We start from the raw sequence: 16,399 nt of genomic DNA on the forward strand, positions 1-16,399 counted from the left end.
GATCTTGGGTGATGTGTGAAAAGGGACAAAAGACACTGCAGGAAAGTTCGTTTTGAGCAGAGGATACAGGTCTGTTGTCTTGAGAACAGGGTTATCTGCCCAGGCTTTGGTTTGGGCAAATGCAACAAATTTCATTTCTGTGTTCTTCAGAGTATCAATGAGGAGTTGGCAAACAAGATTCCGAGGAGGGCTGAGAATACCATGTGAGCTGAGCTCTGGTCCTTAAACACCTGCGAATGGCCTCAATGGATTAAAATATGGTTTTCCTTAAGAAGAAAGCTTTGCTGTGCTTTACAGAGGCTCTTATGTGTTCAACTTCAATGTTCTTATTTTGGGGGGCTACCTGTGGCCTTAGGTGGCTTTTGATAGAGTTTGCAACTGACAGATTTTGCCTCAATGAAGGATCCTTCTTGTTGAAGTACCTCTCTGACCATTTACCATGGTCCTAAACAAACATGTCTATAACTGAATTTGATGAACTGTGGGAATCCCAGCACCTAGCAGGAGGGTGTTGGGGGGAGGGTGAAGAAAAGATATTTTTGGTTGAGGGGACGTGTCAAACATTTCAAGTCACATCACACAAGCAGCTGCCTATTCTGTGACAGTTCTGACCACAACATCTGGATGGTGGTATACGAAATAGTGTCTCTGAGGTGATCTGATGAAGAAGCTTGGCCCAAACAATTGGTGTCATGGTTATTTTGGGGCTGGTGTAGGTTTTTTAAAACTTGTTGTTGATGTAAACTTTCTCCCATGTGTATTGGTGTTATATATATATATATATACATATCCTTGCTTCCTGATTATTAAGCACTTGGGGCTTTGTAAATATACATTCCATTCTGACCTAACACTCCTTCTAGGTTTCAGACATTACCGTTCCAGCACCATGACATAAACACATCCATCCCCAGACACATGATTTTCAAAACTGCAGATTAAGTGCTAAACTATCATTACGAAATCCACTTCATGTTGTAATCAGCTTGCTTGCCATGGCCCTCTCCTGAGAAAGAGATTATGCTATTAGTAGTAACAGAAATGCTGGGCATTCTAGGAAGGAAGCATCCCACAGGTTGTGGGTCAGTCACAAGTTGTCAGAGGGAGGTAATTGAGAAGACATGACCACTGGTTGACCCTCGAGCTAGATATAGGCAACTAGAGGCTTCTCGCCCCCTCCCCTGTCCTCAGAATGCAGGTTTTGTCCACTGTTACTGCACTTGGAGCCATTTCCAGGATGCAGCCTTGTGAGAATAATGTGTTGTTGAGACCATCTGGACTGGTTATGTGGGCTGGACCCTGCTGAGGCCTCTACAGAAACTTTAAGATTCTGGCAGGCGGGTGCAGAGATCTACTCATCTTGTGGCTGCTCAAGACAAGCTTCATATGTAAGTTCCCTTGCTTATTAAAATTGTTACCTACCCATCTGGAGTGGCCTGCCTCTTTTCTCAGTCTTCTGGCCCTCCATTTACAGAGGCTAGTTTGCAAACCAGTGCAAATTTTTGTTCAAAAGCAGATTCTCTGGTCCCATCACTAGAAATTTCACCTGAGGTCTGAAGTGGGGTTCTAGAATCTTTATTGCCAAGTTTTCATAAATAACCCGGTGTTACAGATGCTATGGCCTTTAAGTCATCCCTTGAGAAAAGACCCTTTTCTAAAACACCTAACCAGGAAATTCGTTTTCTCTTAGGACTGAACAGGAGGAAACATTTACCTAGAATCTTCTTTCCTTTTATTTTTTATTTTATTTTTTAAAAGATTTTACTTATTTATTTGACAGAGACACAGCGAGAGAGTGAACACAAGCAGGGGGAGAGGGAGGAGCAGGCCTCCCATGGAGCAGGAACCCGATGCGGGGCTCGATCCCAGGACCCTGGGATCATGACCTGAGCAGAAAGCAGACGCTTAATGACTGAGCCACCCAGGCGCCCCAAATCTTGTTTCCTTTTGTTGTCAAAGTGCAAAGAAAATAGCCCTTAGCTCTCAGGAAAAGAAAAAGACTACACTACAGAGTGAGGAAACGAAAATGTGGGGGTCTTAAGAAAAGCAGCATCAGCAGTCAACTGTCACAAATTCACTGTCCTGGGAAATTGGCCACATAGTGCCAAAGCCCTTATCCTCCCCAAATTCATTGCCATGCACACTTGCACAAATGCACTGACACTAGCCATGTTTTCCCACCTTCACCTGCTGATGCAGTCATTGCAACTAAATTGCCAACTTGTTTTCATTCTGTTCAATTTGTCACCTGGTTTGAGAGCTACACCACAATCAGTTCTATTACATACTTACCTGCAACTCTCTTGGTAATGAAGTAATCAAATGAGAGTTTACCTATAAATGTATTTCATTTTATACTTTAGAGGAGTTTTTGGAAAGATCCTGTACACAGCATGCCCTTAATAAATAATTTCTGAGTGAATGAATGACATGTCAAGCTGAATCACATTATCGTGTATATTCACAAAATAGTAGATCATATTTGCAGGACAGCAGTGAGCTGATTCTTAAAGAAAACCCAGGTGAGCACTTTTGAAAGTGAAGGCGGTTTTTGTTGTTGTTTCGTTTCTTTATTTGTTTTTGTTTTTTGGCAAGGAGAACAATTATACCTTGATACGTTTTTTTAAACTTTCATTTTGAAATCATTTTAAATTATAAAAAAGTTGCAAAAAATAGTTCAAAGAGCTCCCTCATATTCTTCAAGTTGTTAACATTTCTGAATCATCTGAGAGTAAGTTACAGATGTGCAGCCTCTTTACCCTGTCGTACATCAGTGTATATTCTCTAAAAACAAGGAAACTCCTAAATAACCACAGTACAATCTTACATCAGGAAAATAACATTGATCCAATTTAATAAAGTCCACTAAAATTTCACCAATTATGCCATTATTATCATTTATAGGTCTTGGATCCCATTAAAGATCACCCGTTGCATTTAGTTGTCTTGTCTCTATAGTGACTTTTAGCCTGGAACAATCTTTACTTTCATAGCCTTGGCATTTTTGAAGAGTACATGCCAGTTACTTGAATTTCTCTCAATTTGCATTTGTCTGATGCTTCCTCACATGACTTACATATTTATGTAGAAGTACTGCTGTGTTCTTCTCACTGTATTATGTCAGGAGGCAACATGAGGTTGGTTTTTTCCATTACCAGTTTTTATGTGAACTGTTGCTGGTTGATTAAGATGGTATCTCCCAAGTATTATAGCTGTCATGTTAATTGGTAAATATGCTGTGCTTATTAATTAATAATTAATGATATATTCATGAGAATTAGTGAGCATTTTTAGGAACATATATTGAGACTCTGTAAATATCTTGTTCCTCATCAAACTTTTACTCACAAATTTTAGCATCCATTGATGATTCTGGCTTGAATCAATTACAATGATGGTTGTAAAATGGTGATTTTCTAATTCTTTCTTTCTTCATCTATTAGTTGTATTCTACTAGTAGAGCTTTCCTTTCTCCTTTTTTTTCTTTCTACCAGCATGGACTCATTGATTTCTATTTTACTCAAAGGTTACAACTTATTGACCTATTGCTGTCATTATTTATTTTGATGCTTAAATTGTCCTAGATTTGGCCAGTGGAGACCCCTTCAGGCTCCTATATTCTTTTGACATATCTCCATAATTCTTTAAGTACCTTCTTATTTTCTTGCACAACAAATTATTCCAGTTTCACCCACTCCATCATGGAGCCATAGGTCCTTTTAGTAGAGAATGGTATTTAAAAATCAAAGTCAGAGTGTTAGGTGTGTTCATAGCTACTGGGGTACTGTTGGATTTAGACCCTCTCGGTGGACAGAACTAGGAAACATATCAACATATATACACATGTATATCTATACTTATATTTTTCTATATTTTTATCTATGTAAATTAAAAATCATTTCATACCATCTCCTCTAATTTCAAGCCACATCACTGGGTTTACTCTAATCTTCCTTCTTTTTATACCTGTAATTCCCTTCTCCAACAGTGAGAAAACTGCCTACCTATATCCTTAATATATTTATTTGTTTGCTCAATTCCTGGTATGTAAGCCATCTGCTAGACATGGTGGCAAAAAGTATGGCCTGTCTCTATGAAGTTAGCTATTTTTATCATTTTATATATATATAAATTATATTTATAATATAAATGTGTTTTTATTAAAATTATATATAATTATATACATTATAAAATATATAGTATATATGTCTGCATGTTATATATAAATATATGTATATATGTAATTAAATATTTCATACGAAATTGAATATAATGAAATAAAATATTTTCCATATGTATATAAGAAATTATATATCCCATATTAGAAAGCCCATATAATACATAAAATATATCAATATAAGTAAATATATATAAGATATCTGATTTTGTGTATATGTTTTCCCCCTAGATTTACTGAGATATTACTGATATATAACATGAAGTTCAAGGTGTAGTATGTGATTTTTTGATACATGTATATATTGCAAAGTGATTACCACAATAAGGTTAGTTAACACTTCCATCCCCTCACATAATTACCACTTTCTGTGTGCATAACAATTAAAACTTATTCTGTTAACAACTTTCAAGTATAATACAGTATTGTTAATTATGGTCACCATGCTGTACATTAGATCCCTAGATCTAATAACTAGGTTTATACTCTTTGATCAACTAATTAGATCTAATAACTAGGTTTATGCCCTTTGATCAACATCTTCTCATTTCTCCCATCCCCTGGTAACTACCATTCTACTCTGTATTTTTGTGAGTTCAACTTTTTTAGATTCCACACTGAGTTCATACAGTATGTGTCTTTCCCTGATTTATCTCACTTAGCATAGTGCCCTCAAGGTCCATCCATATTGTTGCAAGTAGTAGGATTTCCTTCTTTTTTGTATGGCTAATAATGGCTATTTCTGTGAAAAATGCCATTGGAATTTTGATAATAATAAATGTACCTGTGTGTGTGTACGCATGCACGTGTGGTCCATTCACGTGTCCATGGACACTCAGGTTGTTTCCATGTCTTGGTTATTGTGGATAATGCTGCAATGAACATGGGGATGCATATATCTTTGAGTTAGTATTTTCACTTTTTTTGGATATATATCCAGAAGTGGAATTGCTGGATCATGTGGTAGTTCTATTTTTAATTTTTTGAGGAAACTCAATACTGTTTTCCATAGTGGCTATACCAATTTACATTCCCATCAACAGTGCTCAAGGGTTCCCTTTTCTCTACTTCCTTGCAAATACTTGTCATTTGTCTTTTTGAAAATACCATTCTAACAGGTGTGAAGTGATATCTCATTGTGGTTTTAATTTGCATTTCCTTAAAATTAGTGATTAGTGATGTTGAACATATTTTCATGTACCTGTTGGCCATCTGTATGTCTTCTTTGGAAAAATGTCTATTCGAGTCCTTTGCCCATTTTTAAACTGTTTTCTATTGAGTTATATGAGTTCTTATACATTTTGGATATTAACTCGTCATCAGCTAGGTGGTTTGAAAATATTTTCTCCCCATTCCATAAATTGCCTTTTCATTTTGCTGTTTCCTTTGCCATGCAGAAGCTATTTAGTTTGATGTAGTCCCACTTGTTTATTTTTACTTTTGTTACTTGTGTTTTTGGAGTCATATCCAAAAAGTTATTGCCAAGACCAATGGGAAAGAGATCTTCCTCTGTTTTTTGCTAGTAGTTTTACCATTTTGGGTCTTACATTTAAGTCTTTAATCCATTTGGAGTTAATTTTTGTGAGTTGTATAAGATAGGGGTCCATTTTCATTCTTTTGCACGTGACTATCCAGCTTTCCTAATATATATTATTGAAGAGATTATCCTTTCCCCACCGAATATTCTTGGCTCCCTTGTCAAATATTCATTGACTGTATATGAGTGGGCTTATTTCTGGGCTCTGCATTGGCCTACTTGTCTGTTTTTTATGCTAATACCATGCTGTTTTGATTACTATAGCTTTGTGAAATCAGGTTGTGTGATGCCTTTAGCTTTACTCTTCTTGCTCTTTACTGTTTTGACTATTTGGGGTCTTTTATGATACCATATACATTTTAGGATTCTTTTCTTCTGTGAAAAATGCCATTGGAATTTTGACAGAAATTATGTTGAATCTGTAAATGGCTTTGGATAGTATAAATATTTTTACAATATTAATTCTTTCAATCCGTGAACCTGGGATATCTTTCCATTTATCTGTGTCTTCTTCAACTTCTTTCATCAATGCGTTGCAACTGTCAGTGTGTGAATCTTTCACCTCCTTGGTTTATCCTAAAGCATTTTATTATTTTTGATGCTACTGTATCAAGGGAAATACACAGTTAGGCCTTTCTTCAGATGCACCTGGAGCTCACTGCTCATACTTCCACATGGTTGTTCCCTCATGCCTGACCCTCAAGAAGCTGCTGGTCTAAAAAATGCAGAGCTCCCCAAGGAGGAAGAGCCCCAATCACCACCCATCTCTCAGTAAGCAGCCTATTCTCCAAGTGTTACAAACAGCTGCAGCCAGCTCCACAAAGATGCTTAAGCCAAATGCTAAACCTGGGGAAGGAAAAATTTTATATTTCAATTTTAATAAATGAAATAACTGGGACATCAATTGAAATTATATTTTATTAACTAGGTTAAGTGTGGTTTCCTTAGGTTGCAGGTTTTCTTCCAGGTTTTGGTGGCACCACATTTGTGACTTAGCCCAAGGTAATATATATATCTGCTCTGCTTGTGTTACTGTCCCCATTAGGCAGAAGGGTCTGAGGGCAGGGACTTATTTCATCGATTTCTAGTGCTTAGCGGAGGGTCTAACACACGGCAGGTGCTAATTGTTTATTGGATTAAAGAATAATATATCCATTAATCAGTATAGATGGTGGGAAAGGAGCTGTATGTTGGGAAGGAGACTTTAAATTTCAACCTCTGGACCCACGTGGATAAAGATAGCCCAGGTCATCCATCCTTAGAAACCTTTCATTTCAAGTTTTTGTTTTCCTGGTAACACAATACAATTCAAGAATAAATCTTGAATTTTTTCTTGATATTGGTTACATTGATATTGCACACCAATCCCATGGTTACCATCCGGCACCAACAATCTTGTTCTGTTTTCACCTGCACCTTCCTGAGTTTTTAACTAAACATCCAATTTCAAAGATCCCACGTTAAAGGATGTCTTCAGTTCAAATTACCCTTTCTCATTTTCTGTCGTCAACTTTTTTCTTTTTTCCCCGAGAATATTTGCCGAGTTAATTTTTCTTAAAAATTCTTTTGTGGTGTTCCAGATGCGAATGATCATAAAACATTCCAAATACAGCATGTTGTGTAAATGTTGAATCGATCGATAAAAATGACGAGTTTAGTAACAATATCCCTGACGATCGCGGAGGCCTGTTTTAATTTAGAGGGCGCCACCACACGTCAGCGATTCAAAGCTACCGGGCAAACCACTCCGGACCTGGAATTCCTTAGACAACCCTGACGCCACTGAAGTTTCCAGACGCGGCCAGCTCTCGGGACTGACAAAAGGAGACTCGGCATCGCTGAGCCAGTCTGCGCGTTTTCTCCGCGGCAGCTAAAGTGCCAGGAATTTCTAGGCTTTCCCTTCCCGGAGCAAATCACAATCACAGTCGGCACCATTCGCGGCGCTGGGAGCAGGTGAGCGGGGCGGCGGCGCCCGCGAGACGCGCTCAGGTGCCTCGGCCCCTCCCGGCCTCCGCCCCGGCCCCGCCCCGGCCCCGCCCCGCGCCGTGCGGCTCGGGGCCCAGGTGCCGGCGCCCAGGTGCGCGCGGCGCGGGGTTGCAGCTCTGCTCGACGCCCGACAGTGGGCGCCGCTGCGGCGGTTCGCGAGCGGCGGAGCTGAGCGGCTTCGCGAGTTGGGGCAGCCCCTGAGCCCGGCCCTGCTCGCGGCGAGAGCTCCGCCCGGCTCCGGCTCCGGCTTCCCCCAGCTGCGGGAACCGGCGGGCGCCGAAGGGGGCGGACCGACCTCCGCGGAGCCCGGAGGCCTGGGGCGGGCGAGGCGGGCGAGGGGCGAGCGCCGGAGACCCCGAGCGCCCCGCGCCCAGGCACCATGCGACCCGCCGCGCCTCCTCGCCGGCCCCGGGCTTCGCTCTCCGTTCGCTGAGCCCCGCGCTCGCCACCGCAGCAAGTCGCAAAGACGAGGCGGGTCGCTGGAGAGCCGCGGGGAGACCGCCTTGGACGTGCCCTCCGCCCCACAGAGGCTGCGGGTCCCTCGTTCCCTGGGCTTCTCTAGCTTTACCATGAACCTGGCGCAAGCTTGGCTTTAGGAGAAATTCAGAAGCCGGAGGGGGAGTCAGTGCAATTCTTTGGTTGCTAAGGTAATTGTAGTTGTGACAAAAACGGGCAAGAAACAAATGGGGGAAAAGCTGTTTTTAAAACGGTAGCCCCCCTCCCCAATTCATATGTGTCGATTTCATTTCATCTCCTGGGTGTGGATGCTGTCCATTTCAGATGCGTGACAGGTGTCGGGGTGTATGTGTGTGTGTGCAGTTTGGGACTGTAGAGGCACGAGCTTACATAAGTGGTTAGGCAAGCTGGCGTGCGGACTTGTGTGGGATGGGTGCAGGTCTGCATATAAATCATGTTTCTGGGTTTCTGGGTGTGAAGCGCTCACTCACTGGGTCCAGCGAGCAGAGGGTACGTGCTCTTAGGTACTTCCAGTCTTCCGATTTTGTGATCGCAAGTGGGGCACCTTTACCCCAGAAGCAGACGTTCATTAACTTTTTCTCTGAAGAAGCTCGCCCTTTTGCAGTTTGGAGGCAAGGAAAGCGAGTGGTGAGGTGTGGAGGGCAGGGTGGGTGGGAGATCTCTGGGAACTGCTGCAGGAAAGCGAGCAGTTAAGATATTCACTCTCAGAGGGCGACAACTAAACTGGCTGCGAGAAGAGACCGTGTTTACTGTCACCGTCAGACTGTAAACGTGGCCGGGTGAGACAGAAAAAAGTGACCCAGAAAATTTAGTTTTGTTCAGAACGAAAGGGGCTGTTTTATTTTATTTTTTCTTAAATTTGATGGAGTAGGAACGTTATTTGTTGATGAGAGGAGTGGTATTTCTGTGTTACAAATTGAAGATATTTTGGGGCTCGTTGGCTTGGGATTGTTCCCTCAGCATTTATCAATGGTTAGAAGCTGGATCTGCAGGTAGTTTCTAATCAATACCTTTCAGCAGCCCCAAAGTAAAACTGCAAAAATAGGCAGTATTGGGCAAAACCCAACATTGGACCCTTTTCTCAGCAGAGGGGATGAGAGATGGAAGAATAAGGACCAGGCTTCTACGTGTCTGTAGGAGTTACAGACTGAGCCACAAGTTTGTGTGTTCTGTCAAAAAGTGTTTGAAAGGGGACTGTTTTGTAGGTTTAGCTTCATTATGTTCACAGCAAGGCTTCTATATATCAATTTTCATAGGCAGATGGGTAATTACATGGAATGGGAACTGGGGGTTGGAGAAACTTTCTGTGAGTTGTACATTCTTTGTATTATTATTATTAATTTATTAATTTTGCAATGGGTGAGACTGCTCTGTGAAAGAAAGTAAGCAGAGGACTGAGGGAAATTTGAGGCTCTTTGGAGATGTACCTCTGTAAGTGAAAGTTTGCATGCAAAACAGCCAAACCCAAGACAGTAAGTTCTTTCTGAGTTCTCTGATAGTACTGTCAAGGCAAATTGTTGCATAAGTCTGGTGATCTTAGATACTACAAATGTTGGGATATAATATATACCCCCGCCATAACTCATTCTTTCCTGAAAGCGTCTGTAAATTCTAGAAACATCAGCTGTTGTCAGGTATTTTGGTAAAACAGGTAGCCACTAGAATTTCCTTTTCCATAGTCATCACCTTGGTTAACTTTACTTCCCTGCCTCATTTAAGAGACTTGAATCAACACTCACTGCATTTATTTTGCTCAGAGTTTCAGTAAAACAATGCTAGTTTTTCTTCAAGCGATGAATTTGTCTTATAAAGTGAAACATTACAGCAGTGCTTTTGTGGCAGAAAAATCTCTTTAAATGAGATGGTCCTTATTTATTTATCTATTTACTTATGACTCGTTGAATGAAGTAGCCAATATAGATATTTTTTAAATGAGCAAACATTTCTTGAGAAAGAAAAACATTTTTTAAAGGGTATTGAGGACAATGAAATTTGCCAGTAATTTTGGATGTCTTTTTGTCCACAGGGACAGAATTTTATGTGAAAGTAGGATCATTCTGTTTCTTATTTCTCTAATATTCTCCCATGCATTTTATCCCCTGAACTCCTAAGACTTTGCCAGGAATTGCTGAACATTCTGTTTTGTGCCAGGGGTTAAACATCAGGGCGGTATGAGTAAGGAGCTGTGTGTCACATCAACGTTTTTCAAAAGGGATGCTCTCAGAGATTTCAATAAATGTTTCCTTTAGCTTCACAGTTAGCTTATCTTAATTCATAGTGCTTTGAACCTAGGAAACACTTAACCTCTTCATTTTTAGTGCCAGCTGGAAGGAATATATTTACTGAGTTTCATCTTCATTGTAACATATGGCATGATATAAATAATTACTACACACACAGTATCCTGCTGTATGGAGAGAAATGGAATTATAAAATAAACCTTCATGTTGAGTGATTTGGAGGTAACATTTCAAAAAACAGCTTTACTTTTTTTCTTGATTACCAGAGTAATATATAACTATTGGGAAAAACTCAGAAAAATATATTAAAAAAAAAAGATCATTTGTAATTCTCCCATGGAAGGTGAACCACAGTTGACATTTCTACATACCATATATTTTTCCAGATTTTATTCTGATCATGTTATTCATTGCATTTTTATACTTCTCTTCCCCAGCCTTCCAAATTTTCGTATCTTGTAAATGGAACTTGGACGTGTTAAAGGTTTGGGAAATTACTGCTAGTTTAGTGGATGGTTTTGATAGATCAGATTTAAATTTTTGTTAGTGGTCCTTATTTTCAAAGGGAGTAGTTTCTGTTTTTCTGTTTTCTTTGAAAAAGGAAGGTTTTCACTTTAGGTTGGAAATACTTAGGGCTCCCCATAAGATTTAGGGATTAAAGCATCAGAAAAGAAAAAGGTTATTGGCTGTGTGTAGGGTTGGGTGTGTGTCTGTGGGGTGGGGGGATACCTGAGTTATGGTTTTAATTTCTCCACCTCATGTGGACTTTGGCCTCTGGGCCTCTGTTTCCTCAAAAGATAAATGAAACTTTGAGATTTAGTTAGTAAACTAACATATTTGTTGTTTTGACATTTGATGATGATGCTAGTTGTTTGAAGTAGACTTTTTCAAACACAGATGGCTGGGGGTCAACCCCAGAGTTTCTGAGGTAATTGGGTCTGGGGTGGGGCCTGAGAATTTACATTTCCAACAAGTCCCTAGATGATGCTGACTCTGATGGTCTGGGGCCGACATCCAGAACTAGATGATGAGCTCCTTGGGGGAAGAATCCCTTTTTCACTTCTCTTGGCATCCATCTGCCTAGTGCCCAGCAACGCACCTGCCAGTAGGACCTCAGTAAGCATCGGTTGAATCAATATTAGTTTTATCCATGGGGAAAAACTTTCTTAAGTAGTCAAGATAAAAAAGATAATCAATCATTCAGAATTTGGAACCATTAAGTCTATAGTAAGAGTAATACTCAGTCATGAAACCCAGTTCTTCAAACTGCAAGGAAAACAAAAGTGCTTACAAGTAGGCAGTTAAGATGAACGCTAAACCTAATGAGTTATCTTAAATAACAGCTCACAGTACCTGCTTGAAATGTTACAAACTGCAAAGCTTATGAATGCTTCACTGTTGCCTTCCTGAGACCTATAAGAGGCAATTCATTTTCTATCACATGTACATTTCCAAAAGGGTGTGTGTGTGTGTGTGTGTGTGTGTGTGTAAATTCACTATTAATTATCCCAACTACCAAAGCAGAAGTCAGGGAAGCAATGGCCTAGACTCCTCCCCACAACCCCATCCAAAAGGTAGAACAATGCTCATTAGAACATCATAAAATGGGGACCTAAGACTCGTAGAAAACATTAACCTGCATAAGTTCACAAACTGATCAGTGGCTGCACCAGAAATCAGACCCAGGCCTGATTTCTGCCTGACGCCTAAGGGTGTTCTTCATTACTTCCCTCTGTGGACACTGAGTGAATGCATTTGGTGGCCAGGAGATTCCAGCTGGCTGAAATACACCAGTTACAGCCTTTGATCATCCTTGCATGGCTACTTTGTGACTAGAAAACTAATCCTTCTACCTAGGTGTTAGAAACATAGGGTGCAGGGCGCCTGGGTGGCTCAGTTGGTTAAGTGACTGCCTTCGGCTCAGGTCATGATCCTGGAGTCCCGGGATCGAGTCCCGCATCGGGCTCCCTGCTCGGCAGGGAGTCTGCTTCTCCCTCTGACCCTCCTCCCTCTCATGCTCTCTGTCTCTCATTCTCTCTCTCTCAAAATAAATAAATAAAATCTTAAAAAAAAAAAAAGAAACATAGGGTGCAGACAACCCCCATTTTTATGGTTGAGACTTAAAAAACATGTAAATATTTGAGTAGAAACAAAGTCGCTGTTCACATAACCAGGCTATCCAAATGGATTGTGGAGACCCGCTGTCTTGGCTTTTGTCAATACTTAGTAAAACCATAAAAGGAAAAAGCCACCTTTAAGTTTTTGCATGGTACAGTTCTCTTATTCAATCCTAGTGTCTGCTCTACCCAGGAAGCTATTTTCTGGCCTGGAGGGACGCACACCTCAAGCAAAGCCCTCTCCAATGAGCGCTGCATTTACCTGCATGAACAGGAGCCAGCGGTGGCCGCCATCGGAAGGACCCAAGGCACCTGTGCTGGGCTCCCTGACACCTGGACAGCCTTGAGCCCAGACAGAGACAAGACATGGGTGGCTCTTAAAGTAACACAGCGGGCAATCGAAAACCCTATTGGTTGTGTTCCTGAACCTCAATTTCCTCATCTGTAAAATAGGAACAACAAAATGCCCCTGGAGTATGAGTGGCTGGGAGGAAAAGAGAAAAAAGGAAAAGCGTAGCGTGCTGCATGGAGGAGGCACGGTGGCGCCAGGAGGTGGACCCTGTCCCACCAATTGCCTATTTTGTAATAATTTTGATTATGAGTTGTTGATCTGCAGCCCTGGGAGTTTCCGGGTATAATCTGAAGCCCAGCTGGGTACGGGAGGGCAAGGAGACCCAGGAAACAGGTCACTCCGGATTGGTAGGTGCAGGTTTAATTGGCAAGGAAATTTACATATGAGCTTTGTCTGAGCTGCTGCAAGCTAAATAGCTCTCCATACTGTATTGCCTGCCAGAATATTTAGGTTTTCATAGCGGCCTTAATGGGGTTCAGGTATATATTCAGTCCAGAGGGAGCTCAACAACCCCTTATTCTCCCAGGGCTGTGCCCTTCCAGATGGCTCCCACTGTGGGAACGGTGGGCAGAGCAGACATTCCAAAGACAGGAGAGGGGGTGAGGAGCCTCTGAGTGCCCAGGTCGAGCTCCTGGGTCACCCGGTGGTCATGTCCTCTCGATGACCTCTTCCAAAGTGAGTCTGTTGGGAAGTAAGTATTTTGGGGTAATGGTTCCCCCTTCTGTTCCTCAGGACTTGCTTATATCAGCCTAGCATTTGAGGCACTCCCAAATCCCTTGGAGAATCCTGCTCCATCATTCTAAGAGTGGATTTGAGAAGGCTCGTGGAAAACAAGTGGGCCAGACATTAGGTGGAGAGGGTGGAATGGGAAAGATCTGCCTTTGCAGTAGCCAAGGATGTGTCTGTTTCCTTGAGCCTCAAGGCCATTAATCCCCAGCAGGAAGAGATGTGAAAATGAGGGACTGCCACTGCCTGGCTGTGTCTTATGTCAGATTGTGAGTACACTCGAAGCAGGGCTGTGTGGTATTTTTCCTCTCTGCCCTTGGTGACTCTTACAGTGTTTGGCACGGTAGGAGTTTGGTGAACGCTTGCAGAGTTATCGACTTGTAGCATGGCAGCTCTGGGCGGGTGAATGTGGGAGGGAGGATGAATGAGTATGAGATGGGTAGAGATGCATGGACTGGTCTGGGTGCAGGTGCATGGGCTGGGCAGGTGTGGATGCAAGGTGCAAAAGGTTATTACCCCCATTCTTTTTTTTTTTTTTTTAAGGTCTTTATTTTTTTTGACAGAGAGAGCACAAGTAGGCAGAGCGGCAGGCAGAGGGAGAGGGAGAAGCTGAGCAGGGAGCCTGACGCAGGGCTCGATCCCAGGACCCCGGGATCATGACCTGAGCCGAAGGCCCCCGCTTAACCGACTGAGCCACCCAGGCGCCCTTATTACCCCCATTCTTATTGTTTACTTGATTTTGCCTGGCTAGATCACCTTGGATTGATGATATACTGAGGCCCTCATCCTGGTTTGTAATTATACACTAATATTTGTCTCTCCCACTGGCTGTGGTCTGGGTTTTTTTTTTTTTTTTTAAAGATTTTGTTTATTTATTTGAGAGAGAGAATGAGATAGAGAGAGCATGAGAAGGGGGAGGGTCAGAGGGAGAAGCAGACTCCCTGCTGAGCAGGGAGCCCGATGTGGGACTCGATCCCGGGACTCCAGGATCGTGACCTGAGCCGAAGGCAGTGGCTTAACCAAATGAGCCACCCAGGCGCCCGGTCTGGTTTTTTTTTTAACCATGATTTTATCCTGCACCCAGTACAAGGCCACACACATAGTCAATGCTTGAGGAAGCACTTGTTGCTTTCCTAAATAAAAAGTTGCCAGGCCTACAAAGCTATAGATCTGTATTAAAGCAGTGGACTGATAATACTCAGCACTTGTAAAGCTTTTTGTAGATCACAGCCTCTCAACAAGAATTAGGTGTTATTACTCCCATTTTACGGATGAGAAGACTGAGGCTGAAGAAGAGGTTCAGCCACATGCCCTATGTCAGATAGTTATTGAGTAGAGAGAAACTGAGAGATTTATTTATTTTTAAATATTTATTTCACAGAGAGAGAGAGAGAGAGAGAGAGAGACAGAGCACAAGCACGGGGAGTGGAGAGGCAGAAAGAGAAGCAGGCTCCCTGCTGAGCAAGGAGGTGGGGCTCCATCCCAGGACCCTGAGATCATGACCTGAGCTGAAGGCAGACACTCAACTGACTGAGCCACCCAGGCTCCCTGAGAAACTGAGAGATTTAAACTCATATCTCATCTGACCACAAAGTCCTGAGTCTCTCTGAGATAACCCAAAGCAGGAGATAGACACCCTACCCTTGAGATCACATCAGTTATCTTGGAGAGATATTAGAAATAAATAGAAAACTAACAATGAAGGATGTTAAATGGCAGTTTAGGAAAAAATGCATGGGATTTCATAAGTCAGATTAGGTAGCAAATAGATAACAAAGACAGTATGCCATTCAGTGCAGAGAGACGTTATATAATCAGACCTGGTAGAGACAGGCTTTGAGAAATAGGTGGAAATTTCATAGGTGAAGAGGATAACAGCAAGCTTTGCAGGTGGAGGTGTTGATAATTGGTGAGTAAAGCAATTACTGTTTGCTTTCAGAGTTAAGAACCCATTTTTCTGAAAACCTGGGGCCCTCTGACCCATTTTTGATAGAAACATGGGTACCGGACAACACTTGCCTTTTTTTCTAAAAGCAAAAGAAGCCACCCATGTGTGATGAGGAATGGTGTGTGGCACTGAACCCCAGGGCTGGGAGTAATTAGGGACAGGTGAGGACTGTGTTAAAAGCAAAGGGTATGTGCAGCTCAGAAAGCCCTGTTGCTGCCATTCATTTTTAATCATTAGCGACTAATTTCAATTAGAAAAATATATAGATGTACATTGCCCAATCCAAGCTGAACACTTGTTTGAGCTGGCTTTGTTTTTCATGTTTGTGACCTCTCTAAAAGAAAGACAACAACTTGAAAAAATGTCCAGTGTATTTTTCCCTTAAGCTGCTCTGTAAGTGCTACTGTGTTCAGATTCCAAACCAAGCAGGAAGATGCCATTATATCATTTTGCTGACCATACATCCTAAAACAAAGACTGATTCAGCAGCTGGTCAAAATAGGATGCATTCACAAAGAATAAATTTATTGACTGTATTTTAGATTTTTTGTTTTAGGGGAAGGCATTTTACCTTTTAGAATGGCAGATAGTTTAGGGGCTTGGCTGCTGGCTGGCTTCTGCCGGAACCCCGGGGTCTGTGACATTGGGCAAAGTAGCTCGACACTATTGATCCGCATTCTCCCCAAATGCAGAATAGGTCTGAGAAATTGTAACTCCTCCGAGGGCATTACTGAAAGAGAGATTGTTTCTGGAAATCTCTGGTTTAGGCAGCTCTTAGTTGGGGTGGCGGATGGGGTTCTTACCCCAGGGCACAGTTTGTCTAAGGTCTCTGCTGTTCT

General features: G+C 41.9%; 1 protein-coding gene across 5 annotated transcripts in view; it reads left to right on the forward strand.

Moving 5' to 3' along the window:
* Positions 1–7,852: 7,852 nt before the first annotated feature.
* The window catches only part of RGS6 (regulator of G protein signaling 6), a 549,755-nt gene continuing 541,208 nt past the window's right edge, over positions 7,853–16,399 (forward strand). For 2 of the 5 annotated variants that reach the window (XM_054513766.2, XM_064571278.1), the window contains exon 1: positions 7,856–8,347. The gene's annotated coding sequence lies outside the window, so the exon portion shown is untranslated. Of the gene's footprint in view, positions 8,348–16,399 lie in introns of all 5 variants that reach the window. The other 3 variants (XM_045901123.3, XM_064571279.1, XM_045901122.2) reach the window with 3 other exon arrangements.

Source organism: Mirounga angustirostris, unplaced genomic scaffold (genome assembly GCF_029215605.1).
Source record: "Mirounga angustirostris isolate CCGP_5_RB_7025 unplaced genomic scaffold, mMirAng1.0.hap1 SCAF_9, whole genome shotgun sequence".
Taxonomy (NCBI): domain Eukaryota; kingdom Metazoa; phylum Chordata; class Mammalia; order Carnivora; family Phocidae; genus Mirounga; species Mirounga angustirostris.